The following is a 24909-nucleotide window of genomic DNA, read 5'->3' as shown; positions in this document are numbered from 1 at the left end:
GAGCCCCACAGTCACCCCATCTTGGATTCCCCTAGGTCTCTAGTTTTCAAAAATGCACAGGTTTGGTAGGTTTCCCTAGGTGCCGGCTGAGCTAGAGGCTAAAATCTACAGGTAGGCACTTTCCAAAAAACAGCTCTGTTTTCTATCAAAAAATGGGATGTGCCCACTTTGTGTTTTGGGACATTTCCTGTCACGGGCGCTAGGACTACCCACTCAAGTGAGGTATCATTTTTATCGGGAGACTTGGGGGAACGCTGGGTGGAAGGAAATTTGTGGCTCCTCTCAGATTCCAGAACTTTCTGTCACCGAAATGTGAGGAAAATGTGTTATTGAGCCAAATTTTGAGGTTTGCAAAGGATTCTGGGTAACAGAACCTGGTCAGAGCCCCACAAGTCACCCCATCTTGGATTCCCCTAGGTCTCTAGTTTTTAAAAATGCACAGGTATGGTAGGTTTCCCTAGGTGCCGGCTGAGCTAGAGGCCAAAATCTACAGGTAGGCACTTTGCAAAAAACAGCTCTGTTTTCTGTGATGTGTCCACGTTGTGTTTTGGGGCATATCCTGTCGCGGGCGTTAGGCCTACCCACACAATTGAGGTACCATTTTTATCGGGAGACTTGGGGGAACGCTGGGTGGAAAGAAATTTGTGGCTCCTCTCAGATTCCAGAACTTTCGGTCTCCGAAATGTGAGGAAAATATGTTTTTTTAGCCAAATTTTGAGGTTTGCAAAGGATTCTGGGTAACAGAACCTGGTCAGAGCCCCACAAGTCACCCCATCTTGGATTCCCCTAGGTCTCTAGTTTTCAAAAATGCACAGGTTTGGTAGGTTTCCCTAGGTGCCGGCTGAGCTAGAGGCCAAAATCTACAGGTAGGCACTTTGCAAAAAACAGCTCTGTTTTCTGTGATGTGTCCACGTTGTGTTTTGGGGCATATCCTGTCGCGGGCGCTAGGCCTACCCACACAAGTGAGGTACCATTTATATCGGGAGACTTGGGGGAACGCTGGGTGGAAGGAAATTTGTGGCTCCTCTCAGATTCCAGAACTTTCTGTCTCCGAAATGTGATGAAAATATGTTTTTTTTGCCAAATTTTGAGGTTTGCAAAGGATTCTGGGTAACAGAACCTGGTCAGAGCCCCACAAGTCACCCCATCTTGGATTCCCCTAGGTCTCTAGTTTTAAAAAATGCACAGGTTTGGTAGGTTTCCCTAGGTGCCGGCTGAGCTAGAGGCCAAAATCTACAGGTAGGCACTTTGCAAAAAACAGCTCTGTTTTTTGTGATGTGTCCACGTTGTGTTTTGGGGCAATCCTGTCGCGGGCGCTAGGCCTACCCACACAAGTGAGGTAGCATTTTTATCGGGAGACTTAGGGGAACGCTGGGTGGAAGGAAATTTGTGGCTCCTCTCAGATTCCAGAACTTTCTGTCACCGAAATGTGAGTAAAATATGTTTTTTTATGCAAATTTTGAGGTTTGCAAAGGATTCTGGGTAACAGAACCTGGTCAGAGCCCCACAGTCACCCCATCTTGGATTCCCCTAGGTCTCTAGTTTTCAAAAATGCACAGGTTTGGTAGGTTTCCCTAGGTGCCGGCTGAGCTAGAGGCTAAAATCTACAGGTAGGCACATTCCAAAAAACAGCTCTGTTTTCTATCAAAAAATGGGATGTGCCCACTTTGTGTTTTGGGACATTTCCTGTCACGGGCGCTAGGATTACCCACTCAAGTGAGGTATCATTTTTATCGGGAGACTTGGGGAAACGCTGGGTGGAAGAAAATTTGTGGCTCCTCTCAGATTCCAGAACTTTCTGTCACCGAAATGTGAGGAAAATGTGTTTTTGAGCCAAATTTTGAGGTTTGCAAAGGATTCTGGGTAACAGAACCTGGTCAGAGCCCCACAAGTCACCCCATCTTGGATTCCCCTAGGTCTCTAGTTTTAAAAAATTCACAGGTTTGGTAGGTTTCCCTAGGTGCCGGCTGAGCTAGAGGCCAAAATCTACAGGTAGGCACTTTACAAAAAACAGCTCTGTTTTCTGTGATGTGTCCACGTTGTGTTTTGGGGCATATCCTGTTGCGGGCGTTAGGCCTACCCACACAATTGAGGTACCATTTTTATCGGGAGACTTGGGGGAACGCTGGGTGGAAAGAAATTTGTGGCTCCTCTCAAGATTCCAGAACTTTCTGTCTCCGAAATGTGAGGAAAATAGGTTTTTTTAGCCAAATTTTGAGGTTTGCAAAGGATTCTGGGTAACAGAACCTGGTCAGAGCCCCACAAGTCACCCCATCTTGGATTCCCCTTGGTCGCTAGTTTTTAAAAATGCACAGGTTTGGTAGGTTTCCCTTGGTGCCGGCTGAGCTAGAGGCCAAAATCTACAGGTAGGCACTTTGCAAAAAACAGCTCTGTTTTCTGTGATGTGTCCACGTTGTGTTTTGGGGCATATCCTGTCGCGGGCGCTAGGCCTACCCACACAAGTGAGGTATCATTTTTATCGGGAGTCTTGGGGGAACGCTGGGTGGAAGGAAATTTGTGGCTCCTCTCAGATTCCAGAACTTTCTGTCACCGAAATGTGAGTAAAATATGTTTTTTTATGCAAATTTTGAGGTTTGCAAAGGATTCTGGGTAACAGAACCTGGTCAGAGCCCCACAGTTACCCCATCTTGGATTCCCCTAGGTCTCTAGTTTTCAAAAATGCACAGGTTTGGTAGGTTTCCCTAGGTGCCGGCTGAGCTAGAGGCCAAAATCTACAGGTAGGCACTTTGCAAAAAACAGCTCTGTTTTCTGTGATGTGTCCACGTTGTGTTTTGGGGCATATCCTGTCGCGGGCGCTAGGCCTACCCACACAATTGAGGTACCATTTTTATCGGGAGACTTGGGGGAACGCTGGGTGGAAGGAAATTTGTGGCTCCTCTCAGATTCCAGAACTTTCTGTCTCCGAAATGTGAGGAAAATATGTTTTTTTAGCCAAATTTTGAGGTTTGCAAAGGATTCTGGGTAACAGAACCTGGTCAGAGCCCCACAAGTCACCCCATCTTGGATTCCCCTAGGTCTCTAGTTTTTAAAAATGCACAGGTTTGGTAGGTTTCCCTAGGTGCCGGCTGAGCTAGAGGCCAAAATCTACAGGTAGGCACTTTGCAAAAAACAGCTCTGTTTTCTGTGATGTGTCCACGTTGTGTTTTGGGGCATATCCTGTCGCGGGCGCTAGGCCTACCCACACAAGTGAGGTACCATTTTTATCGGGAGACTTAGGGGAACGCTGGGTGGAAGGACATTTGTGGCTCCTCTCAGATTCCAGAACTTTCTGTCACCGAAATGTGAGTAAAATATGTTTTTTTATGCAAATTTTGAGGTTTGCAAAGGATTCTGGGTAACAGAACCTGGTCAGAGCCCCACAGTCACCCCATCTTGGATTCCCCTAGGTCTCTAGTTTTCAAAAATGCACAGGTTTGGTAGGTTTCCCTAGGTGCCGGCTGAGCTAGAGGCCAAAATCTACAGGTAGGCACTTTGCAAAAAACAGCTCTGTTTTCTGTGATGTGTCCACGTTGTGTTTTGGGGCATATCCTGTCGCGGGCGTTAGGCCTACCCACACAATTGAGGTACCATTTTTATCGGGAGACTTGGGGGAACGCTGGGTGGAAAGAAATTTGTGGCTCCTCTCAGATTCCAGAACTTTCTGTCTCCGAAATGTGAGGAAAATATGTTTTTTTAGCCAAATTTTGAGGTTTGCAAAGGATTCTGGGTAACAGAACCTGGTCAGAGCCCCACAAGTCACCCCATCTTGGATTCCCCTAGGTCTCTAGTTTTCAAAAATACACAGGTTTGGTAGGTTTCCCTAGGTGCCGGCTGAGCTAGAGGCTAAAATCTACAGGTAGGCACATTCCAAAAAACAGCTCTGTTTTCTATCAAAAAATGGGATGTGCCCACTTTGTGTTTTGGGACATTTCCTGTCTCGGGCGCTAGGACTACCCACTCAAGTGAGGTATCATTTTTATCGGGAGACTTGGGGAAACGCTGGGTGGAAGGAAATTTGTGGCTCCTCTCAGATTCCAGAACTTTCTGTCACCGAAATGTGAGGAAAATGTGTTTTTGAGCCAGATTTTGAGGTTTGCAAAGGATTTTGGGTAACAGAACCTGATCAGAGCCCCACAAGTCCACCCCATCTTGGATTCCCCTAGGTCTCTAGTTTTTAAAAATGCACAGGTTTGGTAGGTTTCCCTAGGTGCCGGCTGAGCTAGAGGCCAAAATCTACAGGTAGGCACTTTGCAAAAAACAGCTCTGTTTTCTGTGATGTGTCCACGTTGTGTTTTGGGGCATATCCTGTCGCGGGCGCTAGGCCTACCCACACAAGTGAGGTACCATTTTTATCGGGAGACTTAGGGGAACGCTGGGTGGAAGGACATTTGTGGCTCCTCTCAGATTCCAGAACTTTCTGTCACCGAAATGTGAGTAAAATATGTTTTTTTATGCAAATTTTGAGGTTTGCAAAGGATTCTGGGTAACAGAACCTGGTCAGAGCCCCACAGTCACCCCATCTTGGATTCCCCTTGGTCTCTAGTTTTCAAAAATGCACAGGTTTGGTAGGTTTCCCTAGGTGCCGGCTGAGCTAGAGGCCAAAATCTACAGGTAGGCACTTTGCAAAAAACAGCTCTGTTTTCTGTGATGTGTCCACGTTGTGTTTTGGGGCATATCCTGTCGCGGGCGTTAGGCCTACCCACACAATTGAGGTACCATTTTTATCGGGAGACTTGGGGGAACGCTGGGTGGAAAGAAATTTGTGGCTCCTCTCAGATTCCAGAACTTTCTGTCACCGAAATGAGAGGAAAATGTGTTTTTGAGCCAAATTTTGAGGTTTGCAAAGGATTCTGGGTAACAGAACCTGGTCAGAGCCCCACAAGTCACCCCATCTTGGATTCCCCTAGGTCTCTAGTTTTTAAAAATTCACAGGTTTGGTAGGTTTCCCTAGGTGCCGGCTGAGCTAGAGGCCAAAATTTACAGGTAGGCACTTTGCAAAAAACAGCTCTGTTTTCTGTGATGTGTCCACGTTGTGTTTTGGGGCATATCCTGTTGCGGGCGTTAGGCCTACCCACACAATTGAGGTACCATTTTTATCGGGAGACTTGGGGGAACGCTGGGTGGAAAGAAATTTGTGGCTCCTCTCAAGATTCCAGAACTTTCTGTCTCCGAAATGTGAGGAAAATATGTTTTTTTAGCCAAATTTTGAGGTTTGCAAAGGATTCTGGGTAACAGAACCTGGTCAGAGCCCCACAGTCACCCCATCTTGGATTCCCCTAGGTCTCTAGTTTTCAAAAATGCACAGGTTTGGTAGGTTTCCCTAGGTGCCGGCTGAGCTAGAGGCCAAAATCTACAGGTAGGCACTTTGCAAAAAACAGCTCTGTTTTCTGTGATGTGTCCACGTTGTGTTTTGGGGCATATCCTGTCGCGGGCGTTAGGCCTACCCACACAATTGAGGTACCATTTTTATCGGGAGACTTGGGGGAACGCTGGGTGGAAAGAAATTTGTGGCTCCTCTCAGATTCCAGAACTTTCTGTCTCCGAAATGTGAGGAAAATATGTTTTTTTAGCCAAATTTTGAGGTTTGCAAAGGATTCTGGGTAACAGAACCTGGTCAGAGCCCCACAAGTCACCCCATCTTGGATTCCCCTAGGTCTCTAGTTTTTAAAAATGCACAGGTTTGGTAGGTTTCCCTAGGTGCCGGCTGAGCTAGAGGCCAAAATGTACAGGTAGGCACTTTGCAAAAAACAGCTCTGTTTTTTGTGATGTGTCCACGTTGTGTTTTGGGGCAATCCTGTCGCGGGCGCTAGGCCTACCCACACAAGTGAGGTAGCATTTTTATCGGGAGACTTGGGGGAACGCTGGGTGGAAGGAAATTTGTGGCTCCTCTCAGATTCCAGAACTTTCTGTCACCGAAATGTGAGTAAAATATGTTTTTTTATGCAAATTTTGAGGTTTGCAAAGGATTCTGGGTAACAGAACCTGGTCAGAGCCCCACAGTCACCCCATCTTGGATTCCCCTAGGTCTCTAGTTTTCAAAAATGCACAGGTTTGGTAGGTTTCCCTAGGTGCCGGCTGAGCTAGAGGCTAAAATCTACAGGTAGGCACATTCCAAAAAACAGCTCTGTTTTCTATCAAAAAATGGGATGTGCCCACTTTGTGTTTTGGGACATTTCCTGTCACGGGCACTAGGACTACCCACTCAAGTGAGGTATCATTTTTATCGGGAGACTTGGGGAAACGCTGGGTGGAAGAAAATTTGTGGCTCCTCTCAGATTCCAGAACTTTCTGTCACCGAAATGTGAGGAAAATGTGTTTTTGAGCCAAATTTTGAGGTTTGCAAAGGATTCTGGGTAACAGAACCTGGTCAGAGCCCCACAAGTCACCCCATCTTGGATTCCCCTAGGTCTCTAGTTTTTAAAAATTCACAGGTTTGGTAGGTTTCCCTAGGTGCCGGCTGAGCTAGAGGCCAAAATCTACAGGTAGGCACTTTGCAAAAAACAGCTCTGTTTTCTGTGATGTGTCCACGTTGTGTTTTGGGGCATATCCTGTTGCGGGCGTTAGGCCTACCCACACAATTGAGGTACCATTTTTATCGGGAGACTTGGGGGAACGCTGGGTGGAAAGAAATTTGTGGCTCCTCTCAAGATTCCAGAACTTTCTGTCTCCGAAATGTGAGGAAAATATGTTTTTTTAGCCAAATTTTGAGGTTTGCAAAGGATTCTGGGTAACAGAACCTGGGCAGAGCCCCACAGTCACCCCATCTTGGATTCCCCTAGGTCTCTAGTTTTCAAAAATGCACAGGTTTGGTAGGTTTCCCTAGGTGCCGGCTGAGCTAGAGGCCAAAATCTACAGGTAGGCACTTTGCAAAAAACAGCTCTGTTTTCTGTGATGTGTCCATGTTGTGTTTTGGGGCATATCCTGTCGCGGGCGCTAGGCCTACCCACACAAGTGAGGTACCATTTATATCGGGAGACTTGGGGGAACGCTGGGTGGAAGGAAATTTGTGGCTCCTCTCAGATTCCAGAACTTTCTGTCTCCGAAATGTGAGGAAAATATGTTTTTTTAGCCAAATTTTGAGGTTTGCAAAGGATTCTGGGTAACAGAACCTGGTCAGAGCCCCACAAGTCACCCCATCTTGGATTCCCCTAGGTCTCTAGTTTTTAAAAATGCACAGGTTTGGTAGGTTTCCCTAGGTGCCGGCTGAGCTAGAGGCCAAAATCTACAGGTAGGCACTTTGCAAAAAACAGCTCTGTTTTCTGTGATGTGTCCACGTTGTGTTTTGGGGCATATCCTGTCGCGGGCGCTAGGCCTACCCACACAAGTGAGGTACCATTTATATCGGGAGACTTGGGGGAACGCTGGGTGGAAGGAAATTTGTGGCTCCTCTCAGATTCCAGAACTTTCTGTCTCCGAAATGTGATGAAAATATGTTTTTTTAGCCAAATTTTGAGGTTTGCAAAGGATTCTGGGTAACAGAACCTGGTCAGAGCCCCACAAGTCACCCCATCTTGGATTCCCCTAGGTCTCTAGTTTTTAAAAATTCACAGGTTTGGTAGGTTTCCCTAGGTGCCGGCTGAGCTAGAGGCCAAAATCTACAGGTAGGCACTTTGCAAAAAACAGCTCTGTTTTTTGTGATGTGTCCACGTTGTGTTTTGGGGCAATCCTGTCGCGGGCGCTAGGCCTACCCACACAAGTGAGGTAGCATTTTTATCGGGAGACTTAGGGGAACGCTGGGTGGAAGGAAATTTGTGGCTCCTCTCAGATTCCAGAACTTTCTGTCACCGAAATGTGAGTAAAATATGTTTTTTTATGCAAATTTTGAGGTTTGCAAAGGATTCTGGGTAACAGAACCTGGTCAGAGCCCCACAGTCACCCCATCTTGGATTCCCCTAGGTCTCTAGTTTTCAAAAATGCACAGGTTTGGTAGGTTTCCCTAGGTGCCGGCTGAGCTAGAGGCTAAAATCTACAGGTAGGCACATTCCAAAAAACAGCTCTGTTTTCTATCAAAAAATGGGATGTGCCCACTTTGTGTTTTGGGACATTTCCTGTCACGGGCGCTAGGATTACCCACTCAAGTGAGGTATCATTTTTATCGGGAGACTTGGGGAAACGCTGGGTGGAAGAAAATTTGTGGCTCCTCTCAGATTCCAGAACTTTCTGTCACCGAAATGTGAGGAAAATGTGTTTTTGAGCCAAATGTTGAGGTTTGCAAAGGATTCTGGGTAACAGAACCTGGTCAGAGCCCCACAAGTCACCCCATCTTGGATTCCCCTTGGTCGCTAGTTTTTAAAAATGCACAGGTTTGGTAGGTTTCCCTTGGTGCCAGCTGAGCTAGAGGCCAAAATCTACAGGTAGGCACTTTGCAAAAAACAGCTCTGTTTTCTGTGATGTGTCCACGTTGTGTTTTGGGGCATATCCTGTCGCGGGCGCTAGGCCTAACCACACAAGTGAGGTATCATTTTTATCGGGAGACTTGGGGGAACGCTGGGTGGAAGGAAATTTGTGGCTCCTCTCAGATTCCAGAACTTTCTGTCACCGAAATGTGAGTAAAATATGTTTTTTTATGCAAATTTTGAGGTTTGCAAAGGATTCTGGGTAACAGAACCTGGTCAGAGCCCCACAGTTACCCCATCTTGGATTCCCCTAGGTCTCTAGTTTTCAAAAATGCACAGGTTTGGTAGGTTTCCCTAGGTGCCGGCTGAGCTAGAGGCCAAAATCTACAGGTAGGCACTTTGCAAAAAACAGCTCTGTTTTCTGTGATGTGTCCACGTTGTGTTTTGGGGCATATCCTGTCGCGGGCGCTAGGCCTACCCACACAATTGAGGTACCATTTTTATCGGGAGACTTGGGGGAACGCTGGGTGGAAGGAAATTTGTGGCTCCTCTCAGATTCCAGAACTTTCTGTCTCCGAAATGTGAGGAAAATATGTTTTTTTAGCCAAATTTTGAGGTTTGCAAAGGATTCTGGGTAACAGAACCTGGTCAGAGCCCCACAAGTCACCCCATCTTGGATTCCCCTAGGTCTCTAGTTTTTAAAAATGCACAGGTTTGGTAGGTTTCCCTAGGTGCCGGCTGAGCTAGAGGCCAAAATCTACAGGTAGGCACTTTGCAAAAAACAGCTCTGTTTTCTGTGATGTGTCCACGTTGTGTTTTGGGGCATATCCTGTCGCGGGCGCTAGGCCTACCCACACAAGTGAGGTACCATTTTTATCGGGAGACTTAGGGGAACGCTGGGTGGAAGGACATTTGTGGCTCCTCTCAGATTCCAGAACTTTCTGTCACCGAAATGTGAGTAAAATATGTTTTTTTATGCAAATTTTGAGGTTTGCAAAGGATTCTGGGTAACAGAACCTGGTCAGAGCCCCACAGTCACCCCATCTTTGATTCCCCTAGGTCTCTAGTTTTCAAAAATGCACAGGTTTGGTAGGTTTCCCTAGGTGCCGGCTGAGCTAGAGGCCAAAATCTACAGGTAGGCACTTTGCAAAAAACAGCTCTGTTTTCTGTGATGTGTCCACGTTGTGTTTTGGGGCATATCCTGTCGCGGGCGTTAGGCCTACCCACACAATTGAGGTACCATTTTTATCGGGAGACTTGGGGGAACGCTGGGTGGAAAGAAATTTGTGGCTCCTCTCAGATTCCAGAACTTTCTGTCTCCGAAATGTGAGGAAAATATGTTTTTTTAGCCAAATTTTGAGGTTTGCAAAGGATTCTGGGTAACAGAACTGGTCAGAGCCCCACAAGTCACCCCATCTTGGAATCCCCTAGGTCTCTAGTTTTTAAAAATGCACAGGTTTGGTAGGTTTCCCTAGGTGCCGGCTGAGCTAGAGGCCAAAATCTACAGGTAGGCACTTTGCAAAAAACAGCTCTGTTTTTTGTGATGTGTCCACGTTGTGTTTTGGGGCATATCCTGTCGCGGGCGTTAGGCCTACCCACACAATTGAGGTACCATTTTTATCGGGAGACTTGGGGGAACGCTGGGTGGAAAGAAATTTGTGGCTCCTCTCAGATTCCAGAACTTTCTGTCTCCGAAATGTGAGGAAAATATGTTTTTTTAGCCAAATTTTGAGGTTTGCAAAGGATTCTGGGTAACAGAACCTGGTCAGAGCCCCACAAGTCACCCCATCTTGGATTCCCCTAGGTCTCTAGTTTTCAAAAATACACAGGTTTGGTAGGTTTCCCTAGGTGCCGGCTGAGCTAGAGGCTAAAATCTACAGGTAGGCACATTCCAAAAAACAGCTCTGTTTTCTATCAAAAAATGGGATGTGCCCACTTTGTGTTTTGGGACATTTCCTGTCTCGGGCGCTAGGACTACCCACTCAAGTGAGGTATCATTTTTATCGGGAGACTTGGGGAAACGCTGGGTGGAAGGAAATTTGTGGCTCCTCTCAGATTCCAGAACTTTCTGTCACCGAAATGTGAGGAAAATGTGTTTTTGAGCCAAATTTTGAGGTTTGCAAAGGATTCTGGGTAACAGAACCTGATCAGAGCCCCACAAGTCCACCCCATCTTGGATTCCCCTAGGTCTCTAGTTTTTAAAAATGCACAGGTTTGGTAGGTTTCCCTAGGTGCCGGCTGAGCTAGAGGCCAAAATCTACAGGTAGGCACTTTGCAAAAAACAGCTCTGTTTTCTGTGATGTGTCCACGTTGTGTTTTGGGGCATATCCTGTCGCGGGCGCTAGGCCTACCCACACAAGTGAGGTACCATTTTTATCGGGAGACTTAGGGGAACGCTGGGTGGAAGGACATTTGTGGCTCCTCTCAGATTCCAGAACTTTCTGTCACCGAAATGTGAGTAAAATATGTTTTTTTATGCAAATTTTGAGGTTTGCAAAGGATTCTGGGTAACAGAACCTGGTCAGAGCCCCACAGTCACCCCATCTTGGATTCCCCTTGGTCTCTAGTTTTCAAAAATGCACAGGTTTGGTAGGTTTCCCTAGGTGCCGGCTGAGCTAGAGGCCAAAATCTACAGGTAGGCACTTTGCAAAAAACAGCTCTGTTTTCTGTGATGTGTCCACGTTGTGTTTTGGGGCATATCCTGTCGCGGGCGTTAGGCCTACCCACACAATTGAGGTACCATTTTTATCGGGAGACTTGGGGGAACGCTGGGTGGAAAGAAATTTGTGGCTCCTCTCAGATTCCAGAACTTTCTGTCACCGAAATGAGAGGAAAATGTGTTTTTGAGCCAAATTTTGAGGTTTGCAAAGGATTCTGGGTAACAGAACCTGGTCAGAGCCCCACAAGTCACCCCATCTTGGATTCCCCTAGGTCTCTAGTTTTTAAAAATTCACAGGTTTGGTAGGTTTCCCTAGGTGCCGGCTGAGCTAGAGGCCAAAATCTACAGGTAGGCACTTTGCAAAAAACAGCTCTGTTTTCTGTGATGTGTCCACGTTGTGTTTTGGGGCATATCCTGTTGCGGGCGTTAGGCCTACCCACACAATTGAGGTACCATTTTTATCGGGAGACTTGGGGGAACGCTGGGTGGAAAGAAATTTGTGGCTCCTCTCAAGATTCCAGAACTTTCTGTCTCCGAAATGTGAGGAAAATATGTTTTTTTAGCCAAATTTTGAGGTTTGCAAAGGATTCTGGGTAACAGAACCTGGTCAGAGCCCCACAAGTCACCCCATCTTGGATTCCCCTTGGTCTCTAGTTTTTAAAAATGCACAGGTTTGGTAGGTTTCCCTAGGTGCCGGCTGAGCTAGAGGCCAAAATCTACAGGTAGGCACTTTGCAAAAAACAGCTCTGTTTTCTGTGATGTGTCCACGTTGTGTTTTGGGGAATATCCTGTCGCGGGCGCTAGGCCTACCCACACAAGTGAGGTACCATTTTTATCGGGAGACTTAGGGGAACGCTGGGTGGAAGGACATTTGTGGCTCCTCTCAGATTCCAGAACTTTCTGTCACCGAAATGTGAGTAAAATATGTTTTTTTATGCAAATTTTGAGGTTTGCAAAGGATTCTGGGTAACAGAACCTGGTCAGAGCCCCACAGTCACCCCATCTTTGATTCCCCTAGGTCTCTAGTTTTCAAAAATGCACAGGTTTGGTAGGTTTCCCTAGGTGCCGGCTGAGCTAGAGGCCAAAATCTACAGGTAGGCACTTTGCAAAAAACAGCTCTGTTTTCTGTGATGTGTCCACATTGTGTTTTGGGGCATATCCTGTCGCGGGCGTTAGGCCTACCCACACAATTGAGGTACCATTTTTATCGGGAGACTTGGGGGAACGCTGGGTGGAAAGAAATTTGTGGCTCCTCTCAGATTCCAGAACTTTCTGTCTCCGAAATGTGAGGAAAATATGTTTTTTTAGCCAAATTTTGAGGTTTGCAAAGGATTCTGGGTAACAGAACTGGTCAGAGCCCCACAAGTCACCCCATCTTGGAATCCCCTAGGTCTCTAGTTTTTAAAAATGCACAGGTTTGGTAGGTTTCCCTAGGTGCCGGCTGAGCTAGAGGCCAAAATCTACAGGTAGGCACTTTGCAAAAAACAGCTCTGTTTTTTGTGATGTGTCCACGTTGTGTTTTGGGGCATATCCTGTCGCGGGCGTTAGGCCTACCCACACAATTGAGGTACCATTTTTATCGGGAGACTTGGGGGAACGCTGGGTGGAAAGAAATTTGTGGCTCCTCTCAGATTCCAGAACTTTCTGTCTCCGAAATGTGATGAAAATATGTTTTTTTAGCCAAATTTTGAGGTTTGCAAAGGATTCTGGGTAACAGAACCTGGTCAGAGCCCCACAAGTCACCCCATCTTGGATTCCCCTAGGTCTCTAGTTTTCAAAAATACACAGGTTTGGTAGGTTTCCCTAGGTGCCGGCTGAGCTAGAGGCTAAAATCTACAGGTAGGCACATTCCAAAAAACAGCTCTGTTTTCTATCAAAAAATGGGATGTGCCCACTTTGTGTTTTGGGACATTTCCTGTCTCGGGCGCTAGGACTACCCACTCAAGTGAGGTATCATTTTTATCGGGAGACTTGGGGAAACGCTGGGTGGAAGGAAATTTGTGGCTCCTCTCAGATTCCAGAACTTTCTGTCACCGAAATGTGAGGAAAATGTGTTTTTGAGCCAAATTTTGAGGTTTGCAAAGGATTCTGGGTAACAGAACCTGATCAGAGCCCCACAAGTCCACCCCATCTTGGATTCCCCTAGGTCTCTAGTTTTTAAAAATGCACAGGTTTGGTAGGTTTCCCTAGGTGCCGGCTGAGCTAGAGGCCAAAATCTACAGGTAGGCACTTTGCAAAAAACAGCTCTGTTTTCTGTGATGTGTCCACGTTGTGTTTTGGGGCATATCCTGTCGCGGGCGCTAGGCCTACCCACACAAGTGAGGTACCATTTTTATCGGGAGACTTAGGGGAACGCTGGGTGGAAGGACATTTGTGGCTCCTCTCAGATTCCAGAACTTTCTGTCACCGAAATGTGAGTAAAATATGTTTTTTTATGCAAATTTTGAGGTTTGCAAAGGATTCTGGGTAACAGAACCTGGTCAGAGCCCCACAGTCACCCCATCTTGGATTCCCCTTGGTCTCTAGTTTTCAAAAATGCACAGGTTTGGTAGGTTTCCCTAGGTGCCGGCTGAGCTAGAGGCCAAAATCTACAGGTAGGCACTTTGCAAAAAACAGCTCTGTTTTCTGTGATGTGTCCACGTTGTGTTTTGGGGCATATCCTGTCGCGGGCGTTAGGCCTACCCACACAATTGAGGTACCATTTTTATCGGGAGACTTGGGGGAACGCTGGGTGGAAAGAAATTTGTGGCTCCTCTCAGATTCCAGAACTTTCTGTCACCGAAATGAGAGGAAAATGTGTTTTTGAGCCAAATTTTGAGGTTTGCAAAGGATTCTGGGTAACAGAACCTGGTCAGAGCCCCACAAGTCACCCCATCTTGGATTCCCCTAGGTCTCTAGTTTTTAAAAATTCACAGGTTTGGTAGGTTTCCCTAGGTGCCGGCTGAGCTAGAGGCCAAAATCTACAGGTAGGCACTTTGCAAAAAACAGCTCTGTTTTCTGTGATGTGTCCACGTTGTGTTTTGGGGCATATCCTGTTGCGGGCGTTAGGCCTACCCACACAATTGAGGTACCATTTTTATCGGGAGACTTGGGGGAACGCTGGGTGGAAAGAAATTTGTGGCTCCTCTCAAGATTCCAGAACTTTCTGTCTCCGAAATGTGAGGAAAATATGTTTTTTTAGCCAAATTTTGAGGTTTGCAAAGGATTCTGGGTAACAGAACCTGGTCAGAGCCCCACAAGTCACCCCATCTTGGATTCCCCTTGGTCTCTAGTTTTTAAAAATGCACAGGTTTGGTAGGTTTCCCTTGGTGCCGGCTGAGCTAGAGGCCAAAATCTACAGGTAGGCACTTTGCAAAAAACAGCTCTGTTTTCTGTGATGTGTCCACGTTGTGTTTTGGGGCATATCCTGTCGCGGGCGCTAGGCCTACCCACACAAGTGAGGTATCATTTTTATCGGGAGACTTGGGGGAACGCTGGGTGGAAGGAAATTTGTGGCTCCTCTCAGATTCCAGAACTTTCTGTCACCGAAATGTGAGTAAAATATGTTTTTTTATGCAAATTTTGAGGTTTGCAAAGGATTCTGGGTAACAGAACCTGGTCAGAGCCCCACAGTCACCCCATCTTGGATTCCCCTAGGTCTCTAGTTTTCAAAAATGCACAGGTTTGGTAGGTTTCCCTAGGTGCCGGCTGAGCTAGAGGCCAAAATCAACAGGTAGGCACTTTGCAAAAAACAGCTCTGTTTTCTGTGATGTGTCCACGTTGTGTTTTGGGGCATATCCTGTCGCGGGCGTTAGGCCTACCCACACAATTGAGGTACCATTTTTATCGGGAGACTTGGGGGAACGCTGGGTGGAAAGAAATTTGTGGCTCCTCTCAGATTCCAGAACTTTCTGTCTCCGAAATGTGAGGAAAATATGTTTTTTTAGCCAAATTTTGAGGTTTGCAAAGGATTCTGGGTAACAGAACCTGGTCAGAGCCCCACAAGTCACCCCCATCTTGGATTCCCCTAGGTCTCTAGTTTTTAAAAATGCACAGGTTTGGTAGGTTTCCCTAGGTGCCGGCTGAGCTAGAGGCCAAAATCTACAGGTAGGCACTTTGCAAAAAACAGCTCTGTTTTCTGTGATGTGTCCACGTTGTGTTTTGGGGCATATCCTGTCGCGGGCGCTAGGCCTACCCACACAATTGAGGTACCATTTTTATCGGGAGACTTGGGGGAACGCTGGGTGGAAGGAAATTTGTTGCTCCTCTCAGATTCCAGAACTTTCTGTCTCCGAAATGTGAGGAAAATATGTTTTTTTAGCCAAATTTTGAGGTTTGCAAAGGATTCTGGGTAACAGAACCTGGTCAGAGCCCCATAAGTCACCCCATCTTGGATTCCCCTAGGTCTCTAGTTTTTAAAAATGCACAGGTTTGGTAGGTTTCCCTAGGTGCCGGCTGAGCTAGAGGCCAAAATCTACAGGTAGGCACGTTGCAAAAAACAGCTCTGTTTTCTGTGATGTGTCCACGTTGTGTTTTGGGGCATATCCTATCGCGGGCGCTAGGCCTACCCACACAAGTGAGGTACCATTTTTATCGGGAGACTTAGGGGAACGCTGGGTGGAAGGACATTTGTGGCTCCTCTCAGATTCCAGAACTTTCTGTCACCGAAATGTGAGTAAAATATGTTTTTTTATGCAAATTTTGAGGTTTGCAAAGGATTCTGGGTAACAGAACCTGGTCAGAGCCCCACAGTCACCCCATCTTGGATTCCCCTAGGTCTCTAGTTTTCAAAAATGCACAGGTTTGGTAGGTTTCCCTAGGTGCCGGCTGAGCTAGAGGCCAAAATCTACAGGTAGGCACTTTGCAAAAAACAGCTCTGTTTTCTGTGATGTGTCCACGTTGTGTTTTGGGGCATATCCTGTCGCGGGCGTTAGGCCTACCCACACAATTGAGGTACCATTTTTATCGGGAGACTTGGGGGAACGCTGGGTGGAAAGAAATTTGTGGCTCCTCTCAGATTCCAGAACTTTCTGTCTCCGAAATGTGAGGAAAATATGTTTTTTTAGCCAAATTTTGATGTTTGCAAAGGATTCTGGGTAACAGAACCTGGTCAGAGCCCCACAAGTCACCCCATCTTGGATTCCCCTAGGTCTCTAGTTTTTAAAAATGCACAGGTTTGGTAGGTTTCCCTAGGTGCCGGCTGAGCTAGAGGCCAAAATGTACAGGTAGGCACTTTGCAAAAAACAGCTCTGTTTTTTGTGATGTGTCCACGTTGTGTTTTGGGGCAATCCTGTCGCGGGCGCTAGGCCTACCCACACAAGTGAGGTAGCATTTTTATCGGGAGACTTGGGGGAACGCTGGGTGGAAGGAAATTTGTGGCTCCTCTCAGATTCCAGAACTTTCTGTCACCGAAATGTGAGTAAAATATGTTTTTTTATGCAAATTTTGAGGTTTGCAAAGGATTCTGGGTAACAGAACCTGGTCAGAGCCCCACAGTCACCCCATCTTGGATTCCCCTAGGTCTCTAGTTTTCAAAAATGCACAGGTTTGGTAGGTTTCCCTAGGTGCCGGCTGAGCTAGAGGCTAAAATCTACAGGTAGGCACATTCCACAAAACAGCTCTGTTTTCTATCAAAAAATGGGATGTGCCCACTTTGTGTTTTGGGACATTTCCTGTCACGGGCGCTAGGACTACCCACTCAAGTGAGGTATCATTTTTATCGGGAGACTTGGGGAAACGCTGGGTGGAAGAAAATTTGTGGCTCCTCTCAGATTCCAGAACTTTCTGTCACCGAAATGTGAGGAAAATGTGTTTTTGAGCCAAATTTTGAGGTTTGCAAAGGATTCTGGGTAACAGAACCTGGTCAGAGCCCCACAAGTCACCCCATCTTGGATTCCCCTAGGTCTCTAGTTTTTAAAAATTCACAGGTTTGGTAGGTTTCCCTAGGTGCCGGCTGAGCTAGAGGCCAAAATCTACAGGTAGGCACTTTGCAAAAAACAGCTCTGTTTTCTGTGATGTGTCCACGTTGTGTTTTGGGGCATATCCTGTTGCGGGCGTTAGGCCTACCCACACAATTGAGGTACCATTTTTATCGGGAGACTTGGGGGAACGCTGGGTGGAAAGAAATTTGTGGCTCCTCTCAAGATTCCAGAACTTTCTGTCTCCGAAATGTGAGGAAAATATGTTTTTTTAGCCAAATTTTGAGGTTTGCAAAGGATTCTGGGTAACAGAACCTGGGCAGAGCCCCACAGTCACCCCATCTTGGATTCCCCTAGGTCTCTAGTTTTCAAAAATGCACAGGTTTGGTAGGTTTCCCTAGGTGCCGGCTGAGCTAGAGGCCAAAATCTACAGGTAGGCACTTTGCAAAAAACAGCTCTGTTTTCTGTGATGTGTCCATGTTGTGTTTTGGGGCATATCCTGTCGCGGGCGCTAGGCCTACCCACACAAGTGAGGTACCATTTATATCGGGAGACTTGGGGGAACGCTGGGTGGAAGGAAATTTGTGGCTCCTCTCAGATTCCAGAACTTTCTGTCTCCGAAATGTGAGGAAAATATGTTTTTTTAGCCAAATTTTGAGGTTTGCAAAGGATTCTGGGTAACAGAACCTGGTCAGAGCCCCACAAGTCACCCCATCTTGGATTCCCCTAGGTCTCTAGTTTTTAAAAATGCACAGGTTTGGTAGGTTTCCCTAGGTGCCGGCTGAGCTAGAGGCCAAAATCTACAGGTAGGCACTTTGCAAAAAACAGCTCTGTTTTCTGTGATGTGTCCACGTTGTGTTTTGGGGCATATCCTGTCGCGGGCGCTAGGCCTACCCACACAAGTGAGGTACCATTTATATCGGGAGACTTGGGGGAACGCTGGGTGGAAGGAAATTTGTGGCTCCTCTCAGATTCCAGAACTTTCTGTCTCCGAAATGTGATGAAAATATGTTTTTTTAGCCAAATTTTGAGGTTTGCAAAGGATTCTGGGTAACAGAACCTGGTCAGAGCCCCACAAGTCACCCCATCTTGGATTCCCCTAGGTCTCTAGTTTTTAAAAATTCACAGGTTTGGTAGGTTTCCCTAGGTGCCGGCTGAGCTAGAGGCCAAAATCTACAGGTAGGCACTTTGCAAAAAACAGCTCTGTTTTTTGTGATGTGTCCACGTTGTGTTTTGGGGCAATCCTGTCGCGGGCGCTAGGCCTACCCACACAAGTGAGGTAGCATTTTTATCGGGAGACTTAGGGGAACGCTGGGTGGAAGGAAATTTGTGGCTCCTCTCAGATTCCAGAACTTTCTGTCACCGAAATGTGAGTAAAATATGTTTTTTTATACAAATTTTGAGGTTTGCAAAGGATTCTGGGTAACAGAACCTGGTCAGAGCCCCACAGTCACCCCATCTTGGATTCCCCTAGGTCTCTAGTTTTCAAAAATGCACAGGTTTGGTAGGTTTCCCTAGGTGCCGGCTGAGCTAGAGGCTAAAATCTACAGGTAGGCACATTCCAAAAAACAGCTCTGTTTTCTATCAAAAAATGGGATGTGCCCACTTTGTTTTTTTGGGACATTTCCTGTCACGGGCGCTAGGATTACCCACTCAAGTGAGGTATCATTTTTATCGGGAGACTTGGGGAAACGCTGGGTGGAAGAAAATTTGTGGCTCCTCTCAGATTCCAGAACTTTCTGTCACCGAAATGTGAGGAAAATGTGTTTTTGAGCCAAATTTTGAGGTTTGCAAAGGATTCTGGGTAACAGAACCTGGTCAGAGCCCCACAAGTCACCCCATCTTGGATTCCCCTAGGTCTCTAGTTTTTAAAAATTCACAGGTTTGGTAGGTTTCCCGAGGTGCCGGCTGAGCTAGAGGCCAAAATCTACAGGTAGGCACTTTACAAAAAACAGCTCTGTTTTCTGTGATGTGTCCACGTTGTGTTTTGGGGCATATCCTGTTGCGGGCGTTAGGCCTACCCACACAATTGAGGTACCATTTTTATCGGGAGACTTGGGGGAACGCTGGGTGGAAAGAAATTTGTGGCTCCTCTCAAGATTCCAGAACTTTCTGTCTCCGAAATGTGAGGAAAATATGTTTTTTTAGCCAAATTTTGAGGTTTGCAAAGGATTCTGGGTAACAGAACCTGGTCAGAGCCCCACAAGTCACCCCATCTTGGATTCCCCTTGGTCGCTAGTTTTTAAAAATGCACAGGTTTGGTAGGTTTCCCTTGGTGCCAGCTGAGCTAGAGGCCAAAATCTACAGGTAGGCACTTTGCAAAAAACAGCTCTGTTTTCTGTGATGTGTCCACGTTGTGTTTTGGGGCATATCCTGTCGCGGGCGCTAGGCCTACCCACACAAGTGAGGTATCATTTTTATCGGGAGACTTGGGGGAATGCTGGGTGGAAGGAAATTTGTGGCTCCTCTCAGATTCCAGAACTTTCTGTCACCGAAATGTGAGTAAAATATGTTTTTTTATGCAAATTTTGAGGTTTGCAAAGGATTCTGGGTAACAGAACCTGGTCAGAGCCCCACAGTTACCCCATCTTGGATTCCCCTAGGTCTCTAGTTTTCAAAAATGCACAGGTTTGGTAGGTTTCCCTAGGTGCCGGCTGAGCTAGAGGCCAAAATCTACAGGTAGGCACTTTGCAAAAAACAGCTCTGTTTTCTGTGATGTGTCCACGTTGTGTTTTGGGGCATATCCTGTCGCGGGCGCTAGGCCTACCCACACAATTGAGGTACCATTTTTATCGGGAGACTTGGGGGAACGCTGGGTGGAAGGAAATTTGTGGCTCCTCTCAGATTCCAGAACTTTCTGTCTCCGAAATGTGAGGAAAATATGTTTTTTTAGCCAAATTTTGAGGTTTGCAAAGGATTCTGGGTAACAGAACCTGGTCAGAGCCCCACAAGTCACCCCATCTTGGATTCCCCTAGGTCTCTAGTTTTTAAAAATGCACAGGTTTGGTAGGTTTCCCTAGGTGCCGGCTGAGCTAGAGGCCAAAATCTACAGGTAGGCACTTTGCAAAAAACAGCTCTGTTTTCTGTGATGTGTCCACGTTGTGTTTTGGGGCATATCCTGTCGCGGGCGCTAGGCCTACCCACACAAGTGAGGTACCATTTTTATCGGGAGACTTAGGGGAACGCTGGGTGGAAGGACATTTGTGGCTCCTCTCAGATTCCAGAACTTTCTGTCACCGAAATGTGAGTAAAATATGTTTTTTTATGCAAATTTTGAGGTTTGCAAAGGATTCTGGGTAACAGAACCTGGTCAGAGCCCCACAGTCACCCCATCTTGGATTCCCCTAGGTCTCTAGTTTTCAAAAATGCACAGGTTTGGTAGGTTTCCCTAGGTGCCGGCTGAGCTAGAGGCCAAAATCTACAGGTAGGCACTTTGCAAAAAACAGCTCTGTTTTCTGTGATGTGTCCACGTTGTGTTTTGGGGCATATCCTGTCGCGGGCGTTAGGCCTACCCACACAATTGAGGTACCATTTTTATCGGGAGACTTGGGGGAACGCTGGGTGGAAAGAAATTTGTGGCTCCTCTCAGATTCCAGAACTTTCTGTCTCCGAAATGTGAGGAAAATATGTTTTTTTAGCCAAATTTTGAGGTTTGCAAAGGATTCTGGGTAACAGAACTGGTCAGAGCCCCACAAGTCACCCCATCTTGGATTCCCCTAGGTCTCTAGTTTTTAAAAATGCACAGGTTTGGTAGGTTTCCCTAGGTGCCGGCTGAGCTAGAGGCCAAAATCTACAGGTAGGCACTTTGCAAAAAACAGCTCTGTTTTTTGTGATGTGTCCACGTTGTGTTTTGGGGCATATCCTGTCGCGGGCGTTAGGCCTACCCACACAATTGAGGTACCATTTTTATCGGGAGACTTGGGGGAACGCTGGGTGGAAAGAAATTTGTGGCTCCTCTCAGATTCCAGAACTTTCTGTCTCCGAAATGTGAGGAAAATATGTTTTTTTAGCCAAATTTTGAGGTTTGCAAAGGATTCTGGGTAACAGAACCTGGTCAGAGCCCCACAAGTCACCCCATCTTGGATTCCCCTAGGTCTCTAGTTTTCAAAAATACACAGGTTTGGTAGGTTTCCCTAGGTGCCGGCTGAGCTAGAGGCTAAAATCTACAGGTAGGCACATTCCAAAAAACAGCTCTGTTTTCTATCAAAAAATGGGATGTGCCCACTTTGTGTTTTGGGACATTTCCTGTCTCGGGCGCTAGGACTACCCACTCAAGTGAGGTATCATTTTTATCGGGAGACTTGGGGAAACGCTGGGTGGAAGGAAATTTGTGGCTCCTCTCAGATTCCAGAACTTTCTGTCACCGAAATGTGAGGAAAATGTGTTTTTGAGCCAAATTTTGAGGTTTGCAAAGGATTCTGGGTAACAGAACCTGATCAGAGCCCCACAAGTCCACCCCATCTTGGATTCCCCTAGGTCTCTAGTTTTTAAAAATGCACAGGTTTGGTAGGTTTCCCTAGGTGCCGGCTGAGCTAGAGGCCAAAATCTACAGGTAGGCACTTTGCAAAAAACAGCTCTGTTTTCTGTGATGTGTCCACGTTGTGTTTTGGGGCATATCCTGTCGCGGGCGCTAGGCCTACCCACACAAGTGAGGTACCATTTTTGTCGGGAGACTTAGGGGAACGCTGGGTGGAAGGACATTTGTGGCTCCTCTCAGATTCCAGAACTTTCTGTCACCGAAATGTGAGTAAAATGTGTTTTTGAGCCAAATTTTGAGGTTTGCAAAGGATTCTGGGTAACAGAACCTGGTCAGAGCCCCACAAGTCACCCCATCTTGGATTCCCCTAGGTCTCTAGTTTTTAAAAATTCACAGGTTTGGTAGGTTTCCCTAGGTGCCGGCTGAGCTAGAGGCCAAAATCTACAGGTAGGCACTTTGCAAAAAACAGCTCTGTTTTCTGTGATGTGTCCACGTTGTGTTTTGGGGCATATCCTGTTGCGGGCGTTAGGCCTACCCACACAATTGAGGTACCATTTTTATCGGGAGACTTGGGGGAACGCTGGGTGGAAAGAAATGTGTGGCTCCTCTCAAGATTCCAGAACTTTCTGTCTCCGAAATGTGAGGAAAATATGTTTTTTTAGCCAAATTTTGATGTTTGCAAAGGATTCTGGGTAACAGAACCTGGTCAGAGCCCCACAAGTCACCCCATCTTGGATTCCCCTAGGTCTCTAGTTTTTAAAAATGCACAGGTTTGGTAGGTTTCCCTAGGTGCCGGCTGAGCTAGAGGCCAAAATGTACAGGTAGGCACTTTGCAAAAAACAGCTCTGTTTTTTGTGATGTGTCCACGTTGTGTTTTGGGGCAATCCTGTCGCGGGCGCTAGGCCTACCCACACAAGTGAGGTAGCATTTTTATCGGGAGACTTAGGGGAACGCTGGGTGGAAGGAAATTTGTGGCTCCTCTCAGATTCCAGAACTTTCTGTCACCGAAATGTGAGTAAAATATGTTTTTTTATGCAAATTTTGAGGTTTGCAAAGGATTCTGGGTAACAGAACCTGGTCAGAGCCCCACAGTCACCCCATCTTGGATTCCCCTAGGTCTCTAGTTTTCAAAAATGCACAGGTTTGGTAGGTTTCCCTAGGTGCCGGCTGAGCTAGAGGCTAAAATCTACAGGTAGGCACATTCCACAAAACAGCTCTGTTTTCTATCAAAAAATGGGATGTGCCCACTTTGTGTTTTGGGACATTTCCTGTCACGGGCGCTAGGACTACCCACTCAAGTGAGGTATCATTTTTATCGGGAGACTTGGGGAAACGCTGGGTGGAAGAAAATTTGTGGCTCCTCTCAGATTCCAGAACTTTCTGTCACCGAAATGTGAGGAAAATGTGTTTTTGAGCCAAATTTTGAGGTTTGCAAAGGATTCTGGGTAACAGAACCTGGTCAGAGCCCCACAAGTCACCCCATCTTGGATTCCCCTAGGTCTCTAGTTTTTAAAAATTCACAGGTTTGGTAGGTTTCCCTAGGTGCCGGCTGAGCTAGAGGCCAAAATCTACAGGTAGGCACTTTGCAAAAAACAGCTCTGTTTTCTGTGATGTGTCCACGTTGTGTTTTGGGGCATATCCTGTTGCGGGCGTTAGGCCTACCCACACAATTGAGGTACCATTTTTATCGGGAGACTTGGGGGAACGCTGGGTGGAAAAAAATTTGTGGCTCCTCTCAAGATTCCAGAACTTTCTGTCTCCGAAATGTGAGGAAAATATGTTTTTTTAGCCAAATTTTGAGGTTTGCAAAGGATTCTGGGTAACAGAACCTGGGCAGAGCCCCACAGTCACCCCATCTTGGATTCCCCTAGGTCTCTAGTTTTCAAAAATGCACAGGTTTGGTAGGTTTCCCTAGGTGCCGGCTGAGCTAGAGGCCAAAATCTACAGGTAGGCACTTTGCAAAAAACAGCTCTGTTTTCTGTGATGTGTCCATGTTGTGTTTTGGGGCATATCCTGTCGCGGGCGCTAGGCCTACCCACACAAGTGAGGTACCATTTATATCGGGAGACTTGGGGGAACGCTGGGTGGAAGGAAATTTGTGGCTCCTCTCAGATTCCAGAACTTTCTGTCTCCGAAATGTGAGGAAAATATGTTTTTTTAGCCAAATTTTGAGGTTTGCAAAGGATTCTGGGTAACAGAACCTGGTCAGAGTCCCACAAGTCACCCCATCTTGGATTCCCCTAGGTCTCTAGTTTTTAAAAATGCACAGGTTTGGTAGGTTTCCCTAGGTGCCGGCTGAGCTAGAGGCCAAAATCTACAGGTAGGCACTTTGCAAAAAACAGCTCTGTTTTCTGTGATGTGTCCACGTTGTGTTTTGGGGCATATCCTGTCGCGGGCGCTAGGCCTACCCACACAAGTGAGGTACCATTTATATCGGGAGACTTGGGGGAACGCTGGGTGGAAGGAAATTTGTGGCTCCTCTCAGATTCCAGAACTTTCTGTCTCCGAAATGTGATGAAAATATGTTTTTTTAGCCAAATTTTGAGGTTTGCAAAGGATTCTGGGTAACAGAACCTGGTCAGAGCCCCACAAGTCACCCCATCTTGGATTCCCCTAGGTCTCTAGTTTTTAAAAATTCACAGGTTTGGTAGGTTTCCCTAGGTGCCGGCTGAGCTAGAGGCCAAAATCTACAGGTAGGCACTTTGCAAAAAACAGCTCTGTTTTTTGTGATGTGTCCACGTTGTGTTTTGGGGCAATCCTGTCGCGGGCGCTAGGCCTACCCACACAAGTGAGGTAGCATTTTTATCGGGAGACTTAGGGGAACGCTGGGTGGAAGGAAATTTGTGGCTCCTCTCAGATTCCAGAACTTTCTGTCACCGAAATGTGAGTAAAATATGTTTTTTTATGCAAATTTTGAGGTTTGCAAAGGATTCTGGGTAACAGAACCTGGTCAGAGCCCCACAGTCACCCCATCTTGGATTCCCCTAGGTCTCTAGTTTTCAAAAATGCACAGGTTTGGTAGGTTTCCCTAGGTGCCGGCTGAGCTAGAGGCTAAAATCTACAGGTAGGCACATTCCAAAAAACAGCTCTGTTTTCTATCAAAAAATGGGATGTGCCCACTTTGTTTTTTTGGGACATTTCCTGTCACGGGCGCTAGGATTACCCACTCAAGTGAGGTATCATTTTTATCGGGAGACTTGGGGAAACGCTGGGTGGAAGAAAATTTGTGGCTCCTCTCAGATTCCAGAACTTTCTGTCACCGAAATGTGAGGAAAATGTGTTTTTGAGCCAAATTTTGAGGTTTGCAAAGGATTCTGGGTAACAGAACCTGGTCAGAGCCCCACAAGTCACCCCATCTTGGATTCCCCTAGGTCTCTAGTTTTTAAAAATTCACAGGTTTGGTAGGTTTCCCGAGGTGCCGGCTGAGCTAGAGGCCAAAATCTACAGGTAGGCACTTTACAAAAAACAGCTCTGTTTTCTGTGATGTGTCCACGTTGTGTTTTGGGGCATATCCTGTTGCGGGCGTTAGGCCTACCCACA

This window comes from Pleurodeles waltl, chromosome 5 (assembly GCF_031143425.1).
Source record: "Pleurodeles waltl isolate 20211129_DDA chromosome 5, aPleWal1.hap1.20221129, whole genome shotgun sequence".
Classification (NCBI taxonomy): Eukaryota; Metazoa; Chordata; class Amphibia; order Caudata; family Salamandridae; genus Pleurodeles; species Pleurodeles waltl.
This window is presented reverse-complemented; position numbering follows the sequence as displayed.